The 24,749-nt window shown below is 34.4% G+C and overlaps 1 protein-coding gene and 1 non-coding gene across 8 annotated transcripts in view; one reads left to right on the plus strand and one right to left on the minus strand.

Annotated features, from left to right (window-relative positions):
• The window catches only part of LOC149409902 (latrophilin Cirl-like), an 847,643-nt gene that overhangs the window by 425,335 nt on the left and 397,559 nt on the right, over positions 1–24,749 (minus strand). The window lies entirely within an intron of this gene.
• On the plus strand, positions 15,916–15,987 carry TRNAT-GGU (transfer RNA threonine (anticodon GGU)). Its single transcript has one exon. It is a non-coding gene; the product is annotated as a tRNA-Thr (tRNA).

Here is a 24,749-nt window from a genome sequence, read left to right on the forward strand (position 1 = left end):
CGTCAGGAGCCAGTGAGAGTATTCTTCAGATCTGGTCACCAAACACAACTAAAGCCATTTCAAGCCACGTTTCGATAGTCTTAATACTGTCCTATTGGTATAAACTACAAAGCTTATTGGTAGGTTGGTCATGCCTATTAGAAAAAGCCTGTGCTACCTAGCTCTGGTGAAGTTATCTGGGGCATAAAGCTTTACGTCTCAGAACATCAGAATTGCAAATGTGTCCATTGACCACGTCATGTGCTTGTAACACCATTGAAATTTTTAACCCAACATCTAGAATATAGTCCTAGCATTCCAACGAGAAAATCCATGTGATACAACAGACGAGTTGAACCCAAACTCTCGCATGTAAAAAATATTGCAGAAACTTGTTTGCATGTTGGTTAAAATGTATGTTTGAGTATTTTTATGATATTTAAATGAATTGTATAGCGCCGTTTTTGTGAAAAAATCTCCTGAACGGCGCTGTGCAAATATATAATATATTTCTACAATAATCTATGTTATTACTACCTTTAGACTAGACAAACTATTATCAACTTATGGCTAACAGATTGCATCCACCGGTTCGTCGATCACTTATGCAAAATTATATGTACAATGCATTTGACTAAAGAACGTGATGCTGTGACACATATTACAGTTTATTTACATTCTGTACAGGAAGATAATATAGATACTGGATTATACTCAGCAATAATCAACAATCTCCTTCAGTTGTAAAAACGACCAGTTCTCTTCTGACACATGTGTAATATGTTAAGCGTTTGGCACACAGATAATCTTCTATTGAAATATCTGTAGAACAATAATAATAATAATATTTAGTTGATTTGTATAGCGCCGTTTTTTGTGAAAAATCACCTCAAGGGCGCTGTACAAATATATAATATATGTCTACAACGATCTATCTTACCAATCTAGTAATAAGTTAATAACCATAGACTAGACAAACTATTATCAACTTATGGCAAACAGATTGGATTCACCGGCTCGTCAACCACTAATACAAAACTATATGTACAATGCATTTGCCCAATGAACGTGATGTTGCGTTAGAATGTACATATTTTATATTCTGTATAGGCAAATAATATAGAGGACGATACTTATCTGGGAGGTCGCTTAAGATCAAAACTGTTTATTGTTTATTAGAGAAATTTAGATACGGTTAGCACGCACAGTTATCACTTGAAAATTCCATTATTAATTCCGGAATTTATTTTATTTTTATAATATATATTTATGTTTTTTAAGAAAAGCAAATTTATGTTGAGCGGTACGACGCTTCAAGGATTTTATTAGAATTAATCTTCCTAGATGTGATTCGTTCCTCTGTGTGATAACGCTTCAAATAATGTAAATCCAATAAGAAAAGTGTGATTAGGATTTAAAAGTATGTTCGTTACCATCCCCCGTATCACGTTAGAACAGGAAACTAAAGAACTTTGAAAATCTTAAGTCATTTTTAAAAACCTACAAATCAATTAAAACTGTCAACGAGCGTAAACATAAAAACAACCAAAACCCATAAACAGCCGCACTTAAGCCAAGACAACGACCTGAGAATTAGTTTGCATTAAATAGCCCATAAATAAGCACTTAAAGGAGCCATCTACTTTAATTTTAAATGCACTAGGTTGGGTTTGATAATAATAATAAAAATGGGATAATTTATATAAGCTTCCAGCGAGCTTTACAATAAAATAAAATATACATTAATATTTTAAGAAAATAAAATTTTGAATGCACCACTATTTAATCGAAAGGAATGACATGTTTCGAAACCAATGGTTTCTTCGTCAGGATAAACAAAATACAAAGAAAATTAACGAGTAAATACCTATAGACAAAAATATTATAATGAGAGGTGATTAATTATTAATTACTAGCTGTACTCCGCCACGCGTTGCTGTGGTTTAGTCTGTCTGTGCAGATAGAGAAACAATAGCGCGTATTACCTCCTTCAGTTATTTAAAAAAAGCATGTTGTAACCTGTCACATGTGACATCTATTTAATATAGGTATACAAAAACGGTTCCATGATAACTCTCCTTCAAATGGCGCAGTTATTTAAAAAAAAGCATGTTGTAACCTGTCACATGTGACATCTATTTAATATAGGTATACAAAAACGGTTCCATGATAACTCGACACAGCGACAATTCAACACACTTTTAAAAAAGTGGTATAAAGACATTAGAAATGATGAAAAAAAAAATTTTTAACCTAACCTACTTAACCCAGTTAATAAAGTTTTTGTTTCATCACTTTCCATGACTTTATATAACTTTTTAAAGATGTGATGAATTATGATTGTGATGATTTATCTGGTCACCTACAAAAACACATGCGTATTCGAAAGCAACACTGTGTCAAAATTTCAAAGTCGGTGAATAGCTTTAGGACATTTATGATTTTGAACAAAAGAACATTTACACATTTATTTATATAGAAAAGCTAGATTACAAAAAATTATAAAGTATCGTAAAATAGTTATTTATTAAATTTAACTTTTATAAATTAACATAACAAAATCTTTAAAAAAAAAAACTGTAAAATGAGGTCGTCAGCACGTGTAAAGCAACGGTGAGACCCACATTATCAAAAAATGTGAAAAAAGTTACGTAGGTATCAAACAAAAACTAAATTCTCATCATTGAAGACAATATAAGCGACTCTCAAACGAAAATTTGATACAGAATAATCTGGAAAACATTAATATTAACTGTATCATACTTCGACTAAGAACTACCAACATCATCTTCATCTTCTTAAGGCAGATTTTTATCGGCTGCTATTTTTTTTCTTTCTTTTCTCTATTCTTCCCGAAGTAAATGCAAAATAGATAGTATCTTGGATAAATATATTAGTTCAGTGGCAGAGTAAAGCCTCGGTAAGCCTGAAGTCCTGGATTTATTTCTTAGATGCGTGCGAAACGTTTTCTGATTTTTCAGTTTCATATTTTGGTTTGCTAACTAACTAACTAACTAACCATCACGCCGTTTCCCCGCAGGGGTAGGCAGAGAGAACGGACCGCCAAACAACTCGGTCTTGGCACACACTTCTTGCCTCATTCACATTCATACATCGTCTCATACATACTCTTCTATTGTTCTGACTCTTGACATGGCCCGACTCGAGTATCTGATTCACTTGTTCGTGCCATGTCTTCCTCGGGCGTCCCCGACTTCTGATACTATTCACATTTGCATCGTATATTCTCCTTACACTCCTTTCTTCGCTCATTCACTCTACATACCCAAACCATCTAAGCGTCCCTTTCTTGATCTTACTCATTACGCTTACATCAGCCTTGCACTCTTTGCGGATCTCCACATTCCTCACACGATCATACATGGTTTTACCACACATACGCCTCAGGGATCTCATTTCAACAGCATTCAATCTACTTTCATCCTTTCTTTGCCAGTTCCATGCCTCACTTCCATACATCAGGGTAGGTACCAGCACTCCATTGTGGACTGCTAACTTCGCTTCTTTGGACAATTTTTTGTTAGCGCCAACTGCGTTCATTCCTCCATTAATGGAGTTACCTGCTTTTACTCTTCTTATTTTTATTTTTATTTTTTTTGTTTGCGAGTTGCTAATATTGCCTTCAATGATTAAAGATTAGAATTTGAGATTACACTAAAAAAAACATAAAAATTGATAATCTGAAATTGAGACAAATAAATAAATAATAATTCACAAGTTCACAGACATAAAACCGAAAGGCATACAAAGAGCGTCTCCGTGCATTAAATGACCTCACAAATAACAAACTAAAGCACGTCATCTAAGTGGTTCTGCATATAAATCCGACAGCAATTGATTTCAAAGTATCTTTTAGGACTCTGAAAGATGGGCAAGATTTGGACCCTTGACTGCAGCAACTTATATTCATTAGGTTAGTATTTGATACGTTTGTGTCGACCAATTACAAGTTTACATGCATTCTGAGACATCTGACTCAATGGGGGAATGCTTTGGGTACTTTCGTGAGTTGATATATTAATTACATTACATAATTTGGATGCTGCTTGCAACTTGCAACCCCAAGTAGAGGAAAGATAGAAATTATATTAAATAGAGCAGGGTGTTGATTTAATTTAATGACATGACATGTTGATTTAATGACATTAATATTACTTGGCTAAATGTTAAATTAAATTTAAAATAAATAATAAACGTACTTTTTACAGCAGCATGGTACACATAGTTTTGTATAAGTGATCGACGAACCGGTGGATGCGATTTGTTAGCATTAAGTTGTCAAAATAGCTTGTCTAGTTTATATTATCTAGTTAGTGTCATTTTATAAATTGGAACTGATTGTATAAAAAATTCAAACAAGTGATGAAGCAGAATCCACCTGTTATAATATAATATTTAACAGAACAGTCTGCGCTAATATAATCATGCGTAAATTCGTTTTTTAAACAAATCTACATTTTTTTCCAAGATTAATGAAATTTTGCATACCTTGCCTTAAAAACAGGAAGATCACTGCATGAGATTTCGAAAAACCACCTCCACCCTTTTCCCAAACCTTTGAGCAGAATTTTGATACTTCTGGATGAAATTTTGAAGGTCTGAAGTTCAAAAAAGAGGAAAATTACTCTATACTCTGATTTCTAAAAACCATCCGGGCAAAGTCGGGCACTTTAGCTAGTTTGTATAAAAGCAATAATAGAATACAAATATAACATAAAATATATAATCTAATCATTTACGACAATATTAGCGATTCTCGACTAAATGTTACAATTTTAGGTTTTACTCATTGAGTTATTAAAAAAAAATCATAGACTTGTAGAAAAGTCAATAGACGTCGCACATTAAAATAAAAAAAAGATATATTTATCCAAGACACTAGCTAGCTTGCATTTAGTTCTGAAAGAATCTTGCGATCATACACAGAGATATGAGCCAATAAAAATAAGCGATAAGAAATTTAAGATAATGTTGGTAGTTCTTATTCGAATTATGATACTATGATACAGTTAAATATGACCGAAGGAAATAGGGTGTGATTAGCTTAGCAGCGCCCAGGCAAGGCTAAAGCCCTGGGTTAGGTTCCTGGATACGACCCTATCTGTAAATGTTTTTTCTGTTTTAAATTTTCGTTTGAGAATCGATAATATTCTCTCCAATGATTAAATATTACAATTTGAGGTAATATTAGTTAAGTTATTCCAAAAATCAAAAATATATTATCGGTTCATTTAGTTTTTTTTAATTAAATAAAGTTAGGTTATGTTCGTTGCATACTCTCTTATATGACATGTGTCGTTTATGACAAAAAGAGAGAGATTAAAAGTTTAAATGGAGCTATCAGCGGTACACCTATTCTGAGAGAAAATGAGAGAGGTTTTAAAAGTGCCCATTCTCGACAAACCTTATAAATTAAATATAAAATGGTTTCCCGTGTTTTTTTCTGTCACCGCAATTTACGCGGCGGGTGTAAATCTCCCGTACTCCACTATTGGTTTCAATCAGAACCGAAAGCTCTTCCTAAATGTTGGGCGATAAATTAAGCGTCACTTAGCGGCGGTGGTATTTTATCGCGCGATAAAGAATAAGCCCCCCGGCCTATAAATAATAACCCCGAGTCGGGGTGACGTTATTCTGATTCGTGTGGTACTCTGACCCGTCGGCGACGGTTTCGAATAACACCCTCTTAAATATTGTAAACGTGATAATTTAAAAAAACTTTGAGATATCCGGTTGAGGAAAGGAAAGATATAGATAAATAAGAAGAAATATACTCGTAATATTTCAAATATCTTAGGCTTTTTAGACTTAAACAAAAAAATATCATGCACGGAGAGAAATAGTGTTTTGCCCTCACGATAAATTAACAGGCATTATTTAAAACAACAGTTTAAGAATGTTTTATCTAATATATTAGGAGAACTGGATAACTTCGTACAGCAAAATGACAGATACATTGAGGCGGTGAGCTGAATAAGTTTGGACAACAAAATTACAACTACGTTGAGACGGTGAGCTGAATAAGTTTGGACAGTAAAATGACAGATACATTGAGGCGGTGAGCTGAATAAGTTTGGACAGCAAAATGACATTCATATTGAGGCGGTGAGCTGAATAAGTATGGAAAGTAAAATGACAGATACATTGAGGCGGTGAGCCGAATACGTTTGGACAGCAAAATGACATACATTGAGGCGGTGAGCTGAATAAGTTTGAACAGCAAAATGACAGCTACATTGAGGCGGTGAGCTGAATAAGTTTGGATAGCAAAATGTCAACTACATTGAAGAGGTGAGCTGAATACGTTAGGACAGCAAGATGACAGCTACATTGAGGCGGTGATATGAATAAGTTTGGATAGCAAAATGACATACATTGAGGCGGTAAGCTGAATAAGTTTGGACAGCAAGATGACAGCTACATTGAGGCGGTGATATGAATAAGTTTGGACAGCAAAATGACAGATACATTGAGGCGGTGAGCTAAACAAGTTTGGACAGCAAAATGACAGATACATTGTGGCAGTGAGCTGAATAAGTTTGGATAGCAAAATGTCAACTACATTGAGGAGATGAGCTGAATACGTTTGGACAGCAAAATGACAGATACATTGAGGCGGTGAGCTGAATAAGTTTGGACAGCAAAATGACAGATACATTGAGGCGGTGAGCTGAATAAGTTTGGATAGCCAGATGACAGCTATGTTTGGGAAACTAGTAATCTATATTATTATGAGCTGTGAATACAACGTGGGCGAAGCCGGGTACACGCCAGCCTTTGTTAATTTAGAGTATCCAATTAATAGTGAAATACTAAGCTTTCACTAGAAACCGTACTTTTCATTTAAACTTAATTGAATTTTCACTAAAGGCAATTCGTAATAAATCATATTGAAATTTTCCCCTTTTTTCCGCGGGATTTAATCAAACTTCTGCATTTTCCTGATAAAACCGGCATTGTGTGTCTTCTATTCAATAAACTCCCCCCTCCCACCCAAGAAAAAACCTTCATAGAAACGTTATAGAAAATAAAATACTAATACCTTGTGAGAATATTTTCAATTTAACATTCCGGGATGATAAGGATGGTGCGACCAAGTAAATAATATACTCTTGAGGCTGGTCAAGATTCGGAATAATGGATTATGTTAATCTTAAAATTGACCTCCAAGGTAAGTATGGTCCTATATCTACATATATTATCTGCCTGTATAGAATAAAAATAAATAATTATATTTGTACTTCACCGGTCATGTGCTCTGAGGCCACTGAGCTACGTCATTCAAAAAATAATAATATTTGACAAGTCAAAATATTTCACCAACAAATGTAGATATAATATGTCTCGACGCCATCTAGTGGGAAATTTAGCACTAACAAAGCCTTTCCTACAAAATAAGGTTGGTTGTTTACACGTGAAAAAAATACAATAAGCAGTAATTGTTGATTGAAGTACTAGTACATATTGAATTATTTTGTGTGTTGGAAATAAGCCGACGTAGCGCAGTGGTCTCAGAACACCTGACCGTACATAAGAAGGTGCGGGTTCAATTCCCGTCGGCGGCATTTATTTTTACTAGGGAGATATTTTCAATTTGTATGGATATTTCAAGCGACTAATTATTGCTTATAATAATTTGTTAAACTTTGTGCTATGCATAAAAACCTTTTCTTAGAAACATTGGTTTATCATTAAAAAATTTAATATTATTATTTTTCTACCGATATTTCAATGGAAGATTGTCTGCATGACAACTGAAGGCGATTTTTCATTAAAAGTTATCGTAAAAATAATAATTCGTAAAATTAGTTTTTTTTTTTTTTTTTTTTAATTCACGCCTATTAAGGATTTTACATACATATATATATATATATGTATGTAAAATCTATATATATATATATATATATATATATATATATATATATATATATATATCACACCGCCTATTTGGCGACCAGCATGGGCAAATATGCATTTAAAGTGGCGACCACCGACATTTGGCGACCGATATACGGTCGCCACTTTGTTTTCTCAAAATTTTTACACAGTTCAATAATAGATGTCGTTACAAGCATCTCAGCGAAATTAGTCCTGGTCGCCAAATTGGGCTGGGAGTGCAAGTTTTCGAATATTTAAGTTCCGGAGTCTGTCGCGAGGCAGCTTGGCGCTAGGTGATATACACAGCCACGTATTCCGCATTTCATTCCTGGCCTTTAGTGGCGACTGGGTATGACGAATTATTAATTTCACAACAAGCCTTTAGTGGCGACCGGGTACGACGTATTCTGCATTTCATATCTAGCCTAAAGTGACGACATTTCATAACTAGACTAAAATGGCGACCGTGTTCGACGTATTCTGCGTTTTATTCCTAGCCGTTATTGGCGACCGGAAACGACGTATTCTGCATTTCACGTTTAGCCTGAAGTGGTGACCGTGAAGGGTACAATGTTGCCGGTTCGTTTCAACTCGCGGTGGCTGGTTATTTGCGACGTTGCAGCACATGTTTTGCCAGTGGTCTCGAATGTCTTACTATTTCAAATGTATCTATTTTCAATTTAATACCGAGTATTGACGTCTGTACGTTTTAGAATTTATTTGGCGACCAATCATTTTAGTGTCTTGTCTACATACAGTATTGATTACTGTCGATACAATGAAAGCAACTCGTTCTAAATAGAAGTTAAAAAGCACAAATAGAAATTTAGAATGTGGGTATGGGTAGCACTTCCCTGGAAACCATTTAATGACCAACATCCCTGACATAGGCCACACCAAGTGGTTGGCTACGTTTCGTGACTTAGCAGGTGTGTCCGTTTTCATGGGGTAATGTTTGCCCAGGTCTTGGTGGTGGGTGCGATGACCGTTTACAACCGGTTACCGCGGTCAGGGCCGCTCGGTAATGCCGGGGCCTGACCCTCAGACTGACGACTGAGGGTGTGCTGCCTGCCCCATCAACTAGTTGGGCAACTGTTGTGCCGGTTCGTGACCGAAGCGGACCCAGCAACAGCGTTCGGGGACATTTGGGGTGACCTCTCCTGCCGGATTCTCCCGGCTCATCGCCTTGCACCGCAATGGGTGGGTTGGGTTCATACCATCCATCACTACTGTCCACTGTGATCCCTAGTTTACTACACACTCCTCATACCCTTTTCTTCCCAGACCTTCCTTTCCCTTCATAACATTGCAAAAAAATATACAAATAAGAAAACAATTAATTGGTGAACATTAAACAAACAACCATAAGGAACTCCAGTCCATTATTTTTATATTTTATTATTAGTAATGACATTCTGACTTAAATTACAGCATTTCAATTTTATGGTATCATCTTTTTTTATTCATTTTATTAAAATCTAATTTAAAAAAATCTAATTTCAATTTCTCTACAAAGTCTCACATGGCGTCTCCAATAATACTAAACAATAGGTACGCCTGTACCTAACAACTGTCTTCACAATGCAATCACCTTTCTGAATGCTCCTGGCTATACTGGCAAGTATCTCAGATTTAAAGTAAAATACACAATGATCATACAAACAAAAATAAACAAAACCGTTACATTGACATGTCGGCGGAAAACAAAATTCTTATTATTAATTTATAAATAGAAATAGCATACTAGGGTTGTACTGCAATTATTTGTCATAAAGTCACAAGTAATAAACTAGTTTTTTCGATCTTTTTATTGTTTTTGTAAATCAAAATCGCATTCCAGGTTGTACTCCTAACAGTACTAAGGGTAAGGCTCATTAACAATTTATTAGTATGTAATTTTATTTGAATAAATGTTAAAAATATAAAAATTGATTATTTTTTCGGCATTGTTGTATTTTACATTGTTTTATATGGGAAAAATTATTTCGCAACGAGTGTTTCACATAACGAGTAAAATTCTGGAACGAATTAGTCTCGTTATGAGAGGTTCCACTGTATTTAAATAACTACCCTTTACAAAATAGTTTTATATTTATTTATTTACTTATTAATTGACGCCTTGAAGGCTTTTACATGAATACAAGTTTACAAGGATACTTTTTCAGGATCACAATATTAAGTGTATATAATTTAGAACATAACACTTGTTTAATTTACGTATAAATGACATGGAACGTAATATTAGTCATTCTTGTTTCTTATTTTACGTAGATGACATGAAATTATATAAATGCATTGACTCCGTAGATGACTGCAACCAGTTACAAGAAGACATTAACAAAATTGAACAATATTGCGAAAACAATCAACTATCTTCTAAACATAAACAAATGTAATGTTATTACCTTTTCACGTAAAAAACATCCAATTAATTATACTTACAAATTGAACCTTGTACCCCTACAACGGGTAGAAACAATCAGATCTCTTGGATTAATACTACATTCTAAAATTAGTTATTTAAGGATTATATTGAAAATATTTTAGAAAAAGCTTATAAAGAAATGGTCTTTATTATAAGCATAGCAAAGCCTTTCCCCGTAGCACACACCTTAATTATCAGTTTCAGTGCCGGCAACCGGGGCGTTTATTTAAGGTTGGTTCTGTACAGATGTTTTTTTTTTCATTACCCTCCTCACTAGACATAGTCTGTTCTGAGGCTGGTAATTAACAATTTATATATAAACCAAATGTTTAGTAAAAAATAGTAAAATAAAAATAATAAGAAAAAATTTGAGTAAAAAAATGAGTAATATACAAAAATAGAAAAATAAGTGTAGTACTATATGTGTTGAAAAATTATGTATAAAAATATGAAATGAGTATTTCGAATTATAATTAATTGTAAAATTATGTAATTTTGTTAGAATTTGTGTGCAGTATGGTTTGTAAAATGCATTAGATGTTTAGAATATTTCTAATATCTGTTCTTTGTTTTACCATCAACCAGTTTACAAATCTTTTGAACACCCAATTCAAATTATTTGGTAAGACGTAAGTTTTAGTTTGGGTTAGGAACATGTTGAATATGTGAGGAGCCAGGTAAGATTCGTGTCTTTTAGCGAAATTTGATTTGATATACGGTACTTGTAATTGTTTGTGTGTAATTGCTCTCGTGTTTTGCTAGTGAGTTATGTGATTCGGTAATTTTTTTATGCAGTTTTTGTAGATGATCTTCTTTATGAACAGTTTATTTATGTCAAATAAGTTATTTTCAATCATTAGCTGTTCTGTCGGATGTTTATAAGGCTTTCTAAACATAATTCGAATTATTGATTTATGATTAATTTTAAGGGATTTGAGATGAGTGTCTGCTGCTACTCCCCATACTGAAATACCATACATTAGAATACTTTGACAAAGTGCAAAGTATATATTTTTTAGCTGATTTAATGACATAAAATATTTCGTTTTGTTTGTATTGTTTTTGTTTTGAAGATGTATGATAGTTTCCGGATTTTTTTTGTTATTGGGTTAATTTGGAGATCCCATTTTAGATTATGGTCAACAGTTAAGCCGAGATATTTGATATTATCCGCATAATCTATTTTGTCACAAGTACAGCGTGTGTTATTTGTAGAAGTATTGGTGCAAGGGTGAAGATGGAATTGTGGGCGACTATCTGGCTGACCAGCTTTTGTTTTACTAAAAGTCAAGTATTTTGTTTTAGAAATGTTGAGTGTAAGAAGATTATTCATTAGCCATTTATTTATTTCAGTCATCCCTGCTTCTGTGTTTTTGTAGACATTTTCCCATGATTGTGCTTTGAATAAAATTACAGTGTCATCTGCGTAACTGATTACTTTGTACTCTATTTTTCCAAGGTTTATCTCAGTTAGACTATTTATGTAGATGAGAAAAAGTATGGGACCCAAGACGCTGCTTTGCGGTACTCCATACCTGTTACCTACCTTGTCACTTTCGTGTTTATTGATTTTTACTATTTGTTGTCTATTTTCAATGTAGTTGATGAACCATTTTAGTGGTGGACCGGTTATGCCGATATTTTTGAGTTTTTGATGTAGTAATTTATGTGAGATGGTGTCGAAAGCTTTTGCTAGGTCTAAGAAAGCCCCTACCACCTTTGACCCGCCATCATAAGTTTTTGACTATGTAAGTAGTTAGTTCCGATAAGGCGTCTTCTGTTCCCATTTTCGCTTGAAACCCGAATTGGCTGTTTGAGATCAGTTTGTGTTTATCAAGGTATGCGAGCAATCTTTTTTTCATAGTTTTTTCTAGTAGTTTGGATAGTGAATTGTGTTATAAATGTCATATGTAAGGTCACAACTTGAGTTCGCCGCAGTAATTTGGAATCGAAAATATCCAAAACAAATTTATAAAACACCTATCGTATCGCTTTAGTGATCATCGGTTTGACCCTATCGCTTTATATTAACGCAGAAAAATCTATGATGCTTTATTCTTTTACAAAATCGTGAAATGTCTTGTTGATTCATCATATCTGTTAGAAAAGATTGCATTTCGTTGCCCCAAACAAAACACCAGATCGAACGATTTATTTAGAATACCTCACTGTAAATCCAAACACTCGCAAAACTCTATAATAGGACGTATCTGTGAAAATTATAATACCTTACGAGATTTTCAACTTAAAATCAAATAAATTGCAACTTACTAAATTAATAATTAATAGCTAAAAACACTTTTACTTTTGGGAAAATTATACTATTACTTCCGTAGTTTGTTTTATTATTTTCAATTAGTACCTATAACCATGCGAAAACTGTATCTATTTTTAATATTATGTACTTCTTTAACATTTCATGGAATTTAATTGGTCTATAACATATTCATGTTTATTGTTATATTTCACTGTACGACTATAAGTTTCCTAAATAAATTTAAATAAAAACAAATTTAAAAAAAATAAGTTGAAAATTAAAAGTAGATACAATATAAGTGGGTACAGAGTAAAACAGAAATAATAATATAAAAGATATTGAACATGACGTTAGCAATGTAAATATTTTTTTCGGAAGATGCACATTTAATTTTATAATGGTTCGGACGGTGATATAGCGGGTGGGACTTCAACACTTCTAATTTTAAGCTGCCATATAATGTTGGAGATTTATTGCTTTCCCTACTTGAGATAGACAATAGATAAGGGCTTCAGTAGGTAGTTTACCTAACACTTAAAAACAAGTCCTAAAAATGTAATTTACAATGCAACATTAATTTAGAATTTCATAATATAGTTGTAAGACACCGTGTTTATAAATATACCATGCCAAAAATATTACTGTACTTTACAATATAAGGCTATGACATTATTTGTGAACATGTGAGGAAATAATATATGTTTTTATGCTACTTTTAAAAAATAAATGACGAATAAATATAATTCTTATGACAAAAACTATTTGGAATAGGAATTGTCGCATTCCGGAAAGAACAGATACCTAACTGAGTTTTGCAAATATTTTTGTATTTATTATTGTGACGGCTGTTTCGGGGTTCAAGTACTTATAAAACTTCAGTTACGCCACACGAAGGCAACTTATTTATATGATTTTATTTACCCCTTCAGTATTCTTATTTGTATGATGTTTTGGTGTTTTATTAACACACTTTGATCGGGTTATTTTTTCGCCGGCAGACCGCTGAAAATGGGCGAAAATAAAGGTCCCGCGCGAGTTTCTTTAATTTGTTTTAAATCGCTATACCTTCGAAAATAATGGAAATATTTTAATAAAATTTTCTACATACTAACTCAGCATACCCAAGCTATAAAATTTATAGCCGAAAACCAAGTATTATTTCTAATGCAACTTAATAAATCGAAAACAAAGTCATTGTTGGGTCATTAGGGTTCAATTTTTAAAGTATAAACTAGGTTTCAATTTTATAAAATTACAAATTTTTTCGTAGGAAGCAATCACTTTGTGGTTAGACATTATATATTAAATCAAATAAAACACTTTGTTTATTAACCACGACTTTTTTATTATTACATCTAGGTACCGGTTTCGCTACAGTCGAGCTTCATCAGGATGTGAAATATAACTGTTATATTTCACATCCTGATGAAGCTCGGCCGTAGCGAAACCGGTAGATGTAATAATAAAAAAGTCGTGGTTAATAAACAAAGTGTTTTATTTGATTTAAAATTACAAATTATTATATTTTCACCAAGCCCAAATCATTATAAAAACAAAAACAATTGCCACATCACTAGTATTGTCAGAGTAACACATTATTACCCATTCAAATACCACGTGTGCAATTGCCACCCAAAAAACCATCGGAACATGCTAATAATATTGGTTATTTTATAAAATGAAATTTAAAATAATCTCCTCAGAACACAACCGTAGGACAATTTGCTTTTTAAAAACTGGCATGTAAATATTTATTATGGTCCGCCTAACTGTGTTCGCCGATACCTGCTTTTGTTAGATGCGCCAGACACTCAGTAGTTGAGTGGGTGCGGAACCGAGATAGAGAGATTTGTTTCGAGTTTCAGGGACATAAAAACTCTCGTTCCAGGATTTGAACTATTATAATAACAGAATGTGTTATCTAAATTACTTATTTCGTTGTACTTCAAACGCAATACCTATCAAGTGTCAGGTGTTCAATAATATAGGTCATTTAACGCCCGAGAAAGACATGGCACGATCAAGTGAATCAGATACTCGAGTCGGGCCATGTCAAGAGTCAGAATAATAGAAGAGTATGTATGAGACGATGTATGAATGTGAATGAGGCAAGGAGTGTGTGCCAAGACCGAGTTGTTTGGCGGTCCGTCCTCTCTGCCTACCCCTGCGGAGAAACGGCGTGATGGTTAGTTAGTTAGTTAGTTAGTTAGTTGAAATATCGATGTACACAAAAGATTCCAAGATAAATACTAAAAAAAGACTTGCATTACAATTTGATAATTACGTACGTATAGTTGGAACCTTTACAGAGAGATTGGTATGTAATATTCATATAAAAACATCGGATAATTTCTTCTTTTCTGCCATTGAAATGAGGCGGGCGCAGAAGGTAGAAATACCCTTCCGACGTTAAGCATCAATCGACCGAACGCGAACGGGTAGAACTACCCTTCCCGATTAAAGTCTGTTAAGCTAGCTTGGAATGGCTTTAGCTGTGTTTGGTGACCAGAACTGAATATCCTGGTACTTCCCCACCTTCCTCTTCCTCGTCTCATTCCCCTCACCTACCTTCAGTCTCACAACATTCCCCGATTGGGGATAGGCCATAGTCTCACTGACTCCAGACGGGAGCGATTTAAACTCTTGTGTGGTATTCAATTAAAAAATGTACTGATAGACGCAAAAAGTAGAAGAACAAAATAATAAAACTGGAAGTGGGTGTACAAGCGTCCTGAGGGGTTTTACATGTAGGTAGTACAATATTAACATCACAGAAAGTTTTAAAACAAAATAAAGTTAGTAATAATAAAAATAAAACTATATTAGATAAAAAAATACAACAAACAAAAATTAAAATAAGACAGCAAACAGAGAGGTTAATAATTTTCTTTTGAATTAACTTAATGTTTATAAGGTAAGGTTTATGCATAGCAAAAAGGATTACAAATTATTATAAGCAATAATTGTTGTAAGGCTGCGATTACACTTGGAAGTTTTTTTTACGTTAAGTGAGTTAAGGCAAAATTATCTATAAAGTGAAACGTCACCTATAAAGTGACATGCTGCCAATGGAACTCGAACCCACGGCCTTCTGATTACCGGTCAGCAGCTCTACTTCTGAGCTACGGCGGCTTATCCGCCAAATTAGTCAATGTGTACTTAGTGTTCTGCAAGCAAAATTATTGCTTATTAATTTTTTTCTCACCCGAAAAAACCAACTTCATTTTTGTAGGTAAAGGAATTATTACGGTGCTAATTAATTTAATTAATTAATCAATCAATGGTGCTAATTCTCCCACCTAAGGGCGTCGAGATATGTCTTGATTAATTGACTAATTTGGTGGGTATTAAATAAGCCGCCATAGTTCAGTGGTAGAGCTGCCGACCGGTAATCAGAAGGCCGTGGGTTCGAGTCCCATTGGTGGCATGTATTTTTTCTCGGGAGATTTTTCAATTTGTAAGTTTTTTCTCTTACAATAATATTGCTTATAATAATTTGTAACCGAGAGGTTTACAAAAACCTTCTTTAATCATGGTTATTATCGATTAAACTTGATTAATCTTAGTTTATCTTGGTTTATCTAAGTTAACTAACTAACTAACTAACTAACTAACAATCACGCCGTTTCCCCGCAGGGGTAGGCAGAGAGGACGGACCGCCAAACAACTCGGTCTTGGCACACACTCCTTGCCTCATTCACATTCATACATCGTCTCATACATACTCTTCTATTATTCTGACTCTTGACATGGCCCGACTCGAGTATCTGATTCACTTGATCGTGCCATGTCTTCCTCGGGCGTCCCCGACTTCTGCTACCATTCACATTTGCATCATATATCCTCCTTACACTCCTATCTTCGCTCATTCGCTCTACATGCCCAAACCATCTAAGCGTCCCTTTCTTAATCTTACTCATTACGCTTACATCAGCCTTGCACTCTTTGCGGATCTCCACATTCCTCACACGATCAAACATGGTTTTACCACACATACGCCTCAGGGATCTCATTTCAACAGCATTTAATCTACTTTCATCCTTTCTTTGCCAGTTCCATGCCTCACTTCCATACATCAAGGTAGGTACCAGCACTCCGTTGTGGACTGCTAACTTCGCTTCTTTGGACAATTTTTTGTTAGCGCCTACGGCGTTTAGTCCTCCATTAACGGAATAACCTGCATTTACCCTTCTTTCGATATCTCTGTCAGCCTTCCCATCTCTCGTAAACATACTTCCTAAATACACAAACTCATCCACCTGCTCCAAGTATTCCCCATTCACAATTATATTGCACACTGTTTTCGTACTCTCTCTTTCAAACACCATTACTTTAGACTTACTTACATTCATCATTAACTCATTCTTCATGCATACTTCGTTCATCCTAGACACGAGAGACTGTAGATCATCTATACTATTAGCAATCAGCACCGCATCATCAGCATACAACAGGCAACATACTTTAAAATTATTCAAATTCGCGCCCAATCCCACCTCTTTCAATTCTTGCATACAATTATCCATGTATAGATTGAATAACCACGGTGACATTACGCAGCCTTGTTTAACACCTTTTGTGATATCAAACCACCCCGTAAAACCACCGTTTACCCTAACACATGCAACGCTTCCCTCATACAGAGACGCAATTGCCTGAATCAGATTCGTATTCACTCCATACTTGGACAACACCTTCCATAGCTTTTTCCTGTCGACTCGGTCGTATGCTTTTTGTAAATCTACAAAGGCACAGAAAAGTTTCTGGTTTTTTGCCAGAAACTTCTCAGTGAGCATACGCAATGAGAAGATCTGGTCCATGCACCCCCTTCCACTCATGAAAGCACCTTGCACATCCCATATTTTATCCTTTGGATCCTTTCTTACTCTTTCAATCAAAATTCTACCATACAGCTTGCCAACTGAACTAAGCAGGCTAATAGCCCTATGATTCCCACATTCCATACGTGACCCTTTACCTTTGTATAATGGCATGATCACAGCCCTTCTCCAATCTAAAGGCGTGTAACCTTCCTTTAAACATTGGTTAAAAAGATTGCACAACCATGTGAGAATTACACGGCTACCTCCTTTAAAATATTCAGCAGCAATATTGTCAAACCCAACAGCCTTACCATTCTTCATACATTTAATCGAGCTTTCTATCTCATCCATGCTAATTTCGGTAACATTCACTCCATCGTCATTCATATCTGATTCGCCACTGGAATCACTGTCATTCACTTCGCTTTCGAAGACTTCCTCGAAATAATTCATCCATCTCTCTTTTATTTTTTCCTCATTCGTCAACATTTTTCCATCTTTTGATTTTATCACTTTCATGCTTCCGTTTTCTGGGCCACTCCGGGACCTTTTGACTTCTTTCCAAAACAACTTAATGTTTTCTTGGAAATGGTTTGTCATTTTCATTCCTTCTTCCTCTTCCAGGCGTTTCTTTCGTTCTTTCACTCCAACTCTTACTTTTTTCTTACATTCCTTATATACTTCTTTCGCTCGATACTTCTCTTCGCTGGAAGCACTGCCAGCTGCAATCAGACACAACCATGCTTTCTTCTTTTCTGAGACCAGTGCTTTAATCTCATCATCCCACCATGCATCACCTTTCTTCCTACCTTGCGTACTTATTCCACAAACCTCCCTAGCAGATTCACAAAGACACACTTTTATGTGGTTCCATGTTTCGTCTATGCTTAGACCATCCATTTCCTTCGCATTCAATCTTATCTCTGCACAATTCACATACTTACTTCTCACATTATCGTTTTGCAGTTTTTCTATTTTGACTCTTGTCGGAGCTGGTACCGTTTTCACTTTAGAGCGCCAACCGCGAAAGAGGTTTACTCTCGACACTACAAGAAAGTGGTCAGTTTCGACCTCAGCCCCTCTGAAAACTCTTGTGTCCTCGGTAACAGCTCTCAACCTAGAGTCAATTACTACAAAATCAATAATTGACCTCTCATTTCCTCTTTCCCACGTATATTGGTGGATACCTTTATGATCGAAGAAAGTATTCGACACAAACAGGTTCCACTCTAAACATACTTCAAGCATTCTGTTCCCGTTGTCATTCGTTCTTTTATCCCCAAACATACCTAAGACCGAATCAAATCCGTCACGTCTAATTCCCACCCACCCATTCAAATCGCCTGCCATTATAATCCTTTCGTTCATATTTTTTAGTCTCATTACAACATTCACACCAGTCCAAAAATCATCTTTCACTTCATCGCTTTCAGAATTAACAGGGGCGTAGCAAATAACAAGAAACACCCTTGTCAAACCGATTTTAAATCTGATCCACATTATTCTCGGACTTACACATTCATACTGCAACATACATTCAATCATTCTGGGAGACAGTAGCGCTGCAACACCTTGACAAGCCCTCTCCGTATCTGGTCTCCCAGACCAAATGACGAGCCTATCATTATGCTGCATTGTACCGCTACCTTTTTTCATACTCTCTGTTATACAAAGTACGTCCAAACATTTGCTCACCATAGTATCACACAGTTCGTTCATCTTTCTTTCCATTCCTCCTCTAATGTTCCATGTACCAATTCGATATTGATCACGTTCCGTCCTCCTCTTTGCGCCACCGAAGGGTTGGCGATGTGATGGATAGCGAACCTCATCGACATCTTTGTCGGCCATTCCCTTCCAAGTACTACTTAAACATCTTAATTATACAACTTATCATATCGTTACACACATAAAACAAATAATACATTATCTAAGTTAATCTTGGTTAATGTTTTGGTAGTCTTAGTTAATAATATGGGTATTCTTTGTTAGTAGCCTCCATACTCAAAAACTATATACAAAAAACAAATATTAATATAAGTACACTGATGCTCGAACTCTGAATTTTGTAAAATAAATGGTTTAGCAACCTAACTTTTACTATTGTCTAATTACCTTGTCATAGTTACCTAAGATTATTTTTGAGAAATAGTTCTTTGCTAATTAGCGCCATGCACTAGTCATCAAACCTGCTGGAGTGTTATTTATTTATGCGACAATTTTTGTTTCCATTTTTAATTTTGTACCTATTCATGTATGGGATTTCAGCACTGTGCAATGCCGCGTACAGTTCAGACTTAATGAATCCACCCATAAGCGACACTTTGAACTTAAACTCTTGTCTCTAACTGCTCAAGGAAAACCTCCCCTCTGCGGGTGTAAAACACTCAGCCAACCTCCAATCATACAGATGAGGTTAAAGAAATATCCGAAGAAAGAGTTGAGACTTTAATTAGGTAGGTAGGCAGCTGGGCACCTGCCCTACCTAGGTACATTGAAAAAAATTGAAAAATCGTCATACATATCGTGCAATACTTAGTTTTAATAAAGTAGTGCGTATCTCTATTTGATAGCCTATTACTCTTGGAATGCTTCGACATTTACGTGCCTGAAAACTTGAGCAGTAGGTAGTCGTCATCATGACACGAATTGTTCAAGATACCAAACTGCAGAATAGATTTTCAAGCATAGCATAGCATGACAATAGGAATTTTTCTATTGAATAATATTGTAAAAACAGTATATATATTTAATTACTCTAAATAACCTCAAAACTTGGTTCGTATACCTACCTGTATTCCCTAATATGTTTATTGTTATACATGAGAAATATTTTACGTATGTAAATTGCATGGTGTAAATATCTACTGATTAATCTATTGATCAATACATTAATTTAGTAATTGTGGAATGATTTGCCGGCCTCTGTTTTCCTCCCTCACGCATCATGGGTCTCTTTAATACCCATGTACAGTCTTTCCTCTCCTCAAAAAGACATGTTCAGGCCCAGAAGTAAATTATATTCCTCAGGTCCTCAATGTAAAAAATGGGTTTAAAAAAGTGTGAACAGTGTACACTGAGTGCATAATAATATTCGGATAATATTTAGAGCATCGTATTTTGAAAAATCACCTCATGGGCGCTGAAACTATGGTATGGTGATACTATGGCATATCCTTACAACGACACCCTTCGAGGATTTTCAGGATTAGCATAACTGATGAATTAGCAAGTCACTTGCCCCAGGACTTGTTGAAATTACAACTAGCTTATGGCAGGATTATTCGTTTATTATATCTTAAAATATCACGTGACATTAATATTTTTTCAAAGACAGACCATTTATTTCATCTTATGTTGTTTTTTTTAAATGCCACACAATAAAGTCTTTTACAAATTTAGGTACGTTTTTATAGGTAAGTTGTGCAAAGTAGTATGACAAGTTTAAAGTACATAATATAATAATAACTGTGTAAAAGAAGTACATAAAAGATAAAATATGACACGTAAAAGATAGATATAATAGTACAATATTCTTTAAGTAGCAAGTTGAAATCTGGGTAGCCGGTAGAGTCTACGAAGATTCATGTTATTTATGATGATAGAGAAATTACTATAAGCATTCCAGCTATTCTTTGAACACGTATCCTCAGTGATTTTTATATATTATTATAAAAAAAGTGTTGTTACACATAATAAATAAATAAAACAATTTGTTGAGCACGAGACCACAAAAAAATTCAAGAAAAGCTAATAATCATGCGACAGATATAAATATATTAGGAAGATGGCCAACTATATAACAGATGGATAACTTTTTTTTCAAAATAAATGCAAAATATATTATTATTCGTCAGCATAATTCACATCGAATGACGTTATAGGATAATAACAGGATATTATTGTAGTACTTATATTATGTAATCAATACATTTATCTTAATAATCTATGGCTTGCATAGACATATGAATATTCCTATGTCTGTGATGGCTTGTCATTGAAGTAAAATCATGTATTATTTCATAGTGCTTTCACACAAACAAAAGTATTGAAATCCGTAAGTCTAAACTTAAACTTTAGGTTGCACAGTTTACACCCGCGCTGTGCAAGCGGGTTCCTTTCAGAGCATCGGACCATCATAATATGATTATTTGCCGGAAATTAAAACAAAAATTATGTCCTAAATGAAAAAAAATAATTGATTATTGACAGTAGATGTAATATGGACGATGGTCCCTTTACTTAATCAATTGTTTATGAAATTTTCCTTAAACTAACTCAACTCTTTTTCTTGTTAGAATGGTAGAATAGAGTCATTACATAGGTACATAATATTCGTGATAATTACTAATATCAGTGAACGAAATCGTTTTATCTAAAATCAGAAAAAATTGCAATCGCCCAACAAACATTTGGTAGGGCGCTAATGTCAGATGTTGTTAGCTTTGACGAAACAGATTCCAATAAATATAAGAGGGATCAATCAAATTAATAATAATATGACCATTCCGTGATAATTTTATCCAACTCAGTTCTATCTAAACAATAACTTGTTTATTTACGGTGATAAGTTTATTGTTCGCCAAAAAAGTTGAGAAAATTATTAGTTTACTAATACGGATTTTGTGTTGTTTAGATATATAGAGAGATTATCTTGCCTTTATCACGAGACTAATTTTAAAAGGGTTCCCAGATTTTAAAATAAAATTTTGAAACATATTTATATTAGATTAGCCGGGCTTTACACACAATTTTTAGAATTCGGATGTAGGTAGTAATTTTTATTTTATTCTTATCGTCAAGTATGCAAAATTTCATCAACATCGCAATAAAACTGTAGATTTGTATAAAAAGCCAAACCAAACATCTTTATATATTATGCATGTAGATAGATATAAAGCTGATGATCCGGCCTTGCCCGGCTTTATGCAATTATTTCGAAAAGTGGCCCTGTCCCAATGTTTTTGTTTTTGTCGAATGTTTTGAAAACATTTTGTCGCTGGAGACCTGACTTGAGATGACCGCCGCTAACTATGAAATTTGGCAAAATTTCGTTGTTGTTTCTAAGCATAGAAAAATAATTAATTTTCTACCAATCTTACGGTTTCACTGTCAGTGAATTCAATTCATTTGGCTAATACCATTTGTTCCCACCCAGTCAAGGCCTGGCTGGTTTCATTGGCTGGCTAAGTCCTCCATCACTGAATAAGCAACCAACATCTGCCGCTTATAATGACGGTAGTAGGAGATTTTTAAATAGTGATAGGTTTTACGAAATCCGAGAATGATTATCTTTCTTTTAAGAAATAAACCTTTTCGCAATTGTCGTCCATCGTAGAAAGGCAGCTACTAAGTCAGAATACTTATTGGTGACAAACATAACGCTAGAGCCAAAGCGGTTCGTTAAAATACAAGCCAAAATCTATAGTCAATTTCGACAGACGTGAAGGGAGATAATTACGTTATTTTCTGTTATTTCTAATATAAAATGTATCATAAAATCGTTCACCATTTTGAATTTTCGGAATGCTATTCTTTTAAAATTAAATTTGCATCATTCTAGACAAGCAAATTAAATTAATGTATTATGTCGTCAAATTAACCTTTGTTTGTATGGACTCGTCTTTTCAATGACAGCGTATCGTTATATACATAGGATATACACCGGTGCCAAATCAAGACCAAATTAAAAGGATTCTGAAAGCATCGGAATATAAACGTATGGCATACGGGAATATACGGAAGTCGTTAAATGTTCGTAATGAACGGACGCCTTATTAAAAACGTAATGTACTGTGATATTCGTAAGATATATGCGGTTACCAAAAGGGCAGCAATATGAGAGGGTGTCCAAAAGACTCTAAAATGTATGTACCTTGCAAAAATATGAATACCCTTAAAACACGATTTATGGCAAATTCTGTTACGATCACTTTATTCTATAACTATATATAAGTGAACATTCACAGCGTTTTTGTTTCTAAACCTACCATAAGCGGTGGTAGTCAAAAGGATGCGAAGTGAAAGGTCGCCACATCGGTAGCGGGATTTATATATATATATATATATATATATATATATATATAAATATAAAATATTTACGAAATTATACATGAAAATAGTGCAGGCGACTATTTAAAACAATTGCAGAAATGTAACTATAAAGTCAAAATATCACTGAACTTCATCTACACAGCATGCATTATTATAATGAATGTAATAAATAATTTATTAAATCACTGAAGACAATATTAGTGACTCTCATACGAACCAAGATCAACGTTCACATCTGAAAGCGCAGAATTCGATCAAGAATGAACTTTGTCGTCTAGATGGGGGGCACTTACAGCCAAAAAATAACACCAAATCGAAAAAGTTACATCCAATAATAATGCCGACATTTTTTTTATGATTTTCATTCAGACCGATGACGCTTTATACCTTCACCATTATGGCGTAATCGAAATAACTTTTCGAGTTCCTTCGGAAATGAATGGAAAAAGTTTCGTCTGGTCCTCGGGACCTATAATAGGCGGGGTTGGTGGGAAGGAGGGGGGCAAGGGGAAGGTCCGCTCACAATGGAATGGTTTTATCTCAAAAGTGCACAAGGCGGCGAGTGTAGCTAGTGCCGAATAGTGGTACTGTAATACTATCGAGGGCAGAATTTTGGCGCCAATTTATGAAATACGTTAAAAATGTACGATTTTATTTATTTACTAGCGCAGCCTCATGAAAAATCATGGGATAGTATACTAAACTTTCCACAAATCAGTTCCAATTTTTAAATTGGCTATCAAAATAATTGTCTGTTAAAATAATATAAGATACTTAGGACAGGTTGTTTCGGAGAATTTTAACAATTCATCAAATTTCAACGTTCATTTTCAAGTTCTTTGAAAGATTTTTTCAAGTTCTGTTTTTATTTCAGTTCTGTCAAGCAACTAGCCTATAATGATATAATAACAGCACTTGAATAGGACTTTGACAGAACCCGAAAATGAACGTTGAAATTTGATGAATTGTTCAAATTATCCGAAACAACTCGTCCTTAATAAATCGCTTTTCTGAATTATTCTTCAAACAAACAGTTTCAATTTTGAAAATAACACTTAAGATGCTACAAGCCAAAAATGTGTATATTCTTTGTATACCTTATATCGTAGGTAATAGGCATTAAAATCGCTTGACAAACGGAGTCTAGAAACGTTCGATTTCAAGCAAAAAACTGGTTTTTATTTATTTTGTAAATAATTTTATAAGAAAGCAAAAAAGTTAATCAAGTGAAACTGTCACAGATAATCTTAGCTATAATAATGTATTTTTTTAAGTTGTTTCCTTTATGCGTTCATACATTTCTATTGAAAAA

The sequence above is a fragment of the Hesperophylax consimilis genome, chromosome 29 (genome assembly GCF_061612785.1).
Source record: "Hesperophylax consimilis isolate HC1 chromosome 29, BYU_Hcon_1.0, whole genome shotgun sequence".
In the NCBI taxonomy this organism is placed as follows: Eukaryota; Metazoa; Arthropoda; class Insecta; order Trichoptera; family Limnephilidae; genus Hesperophylax; species Hesperophylax consimilis.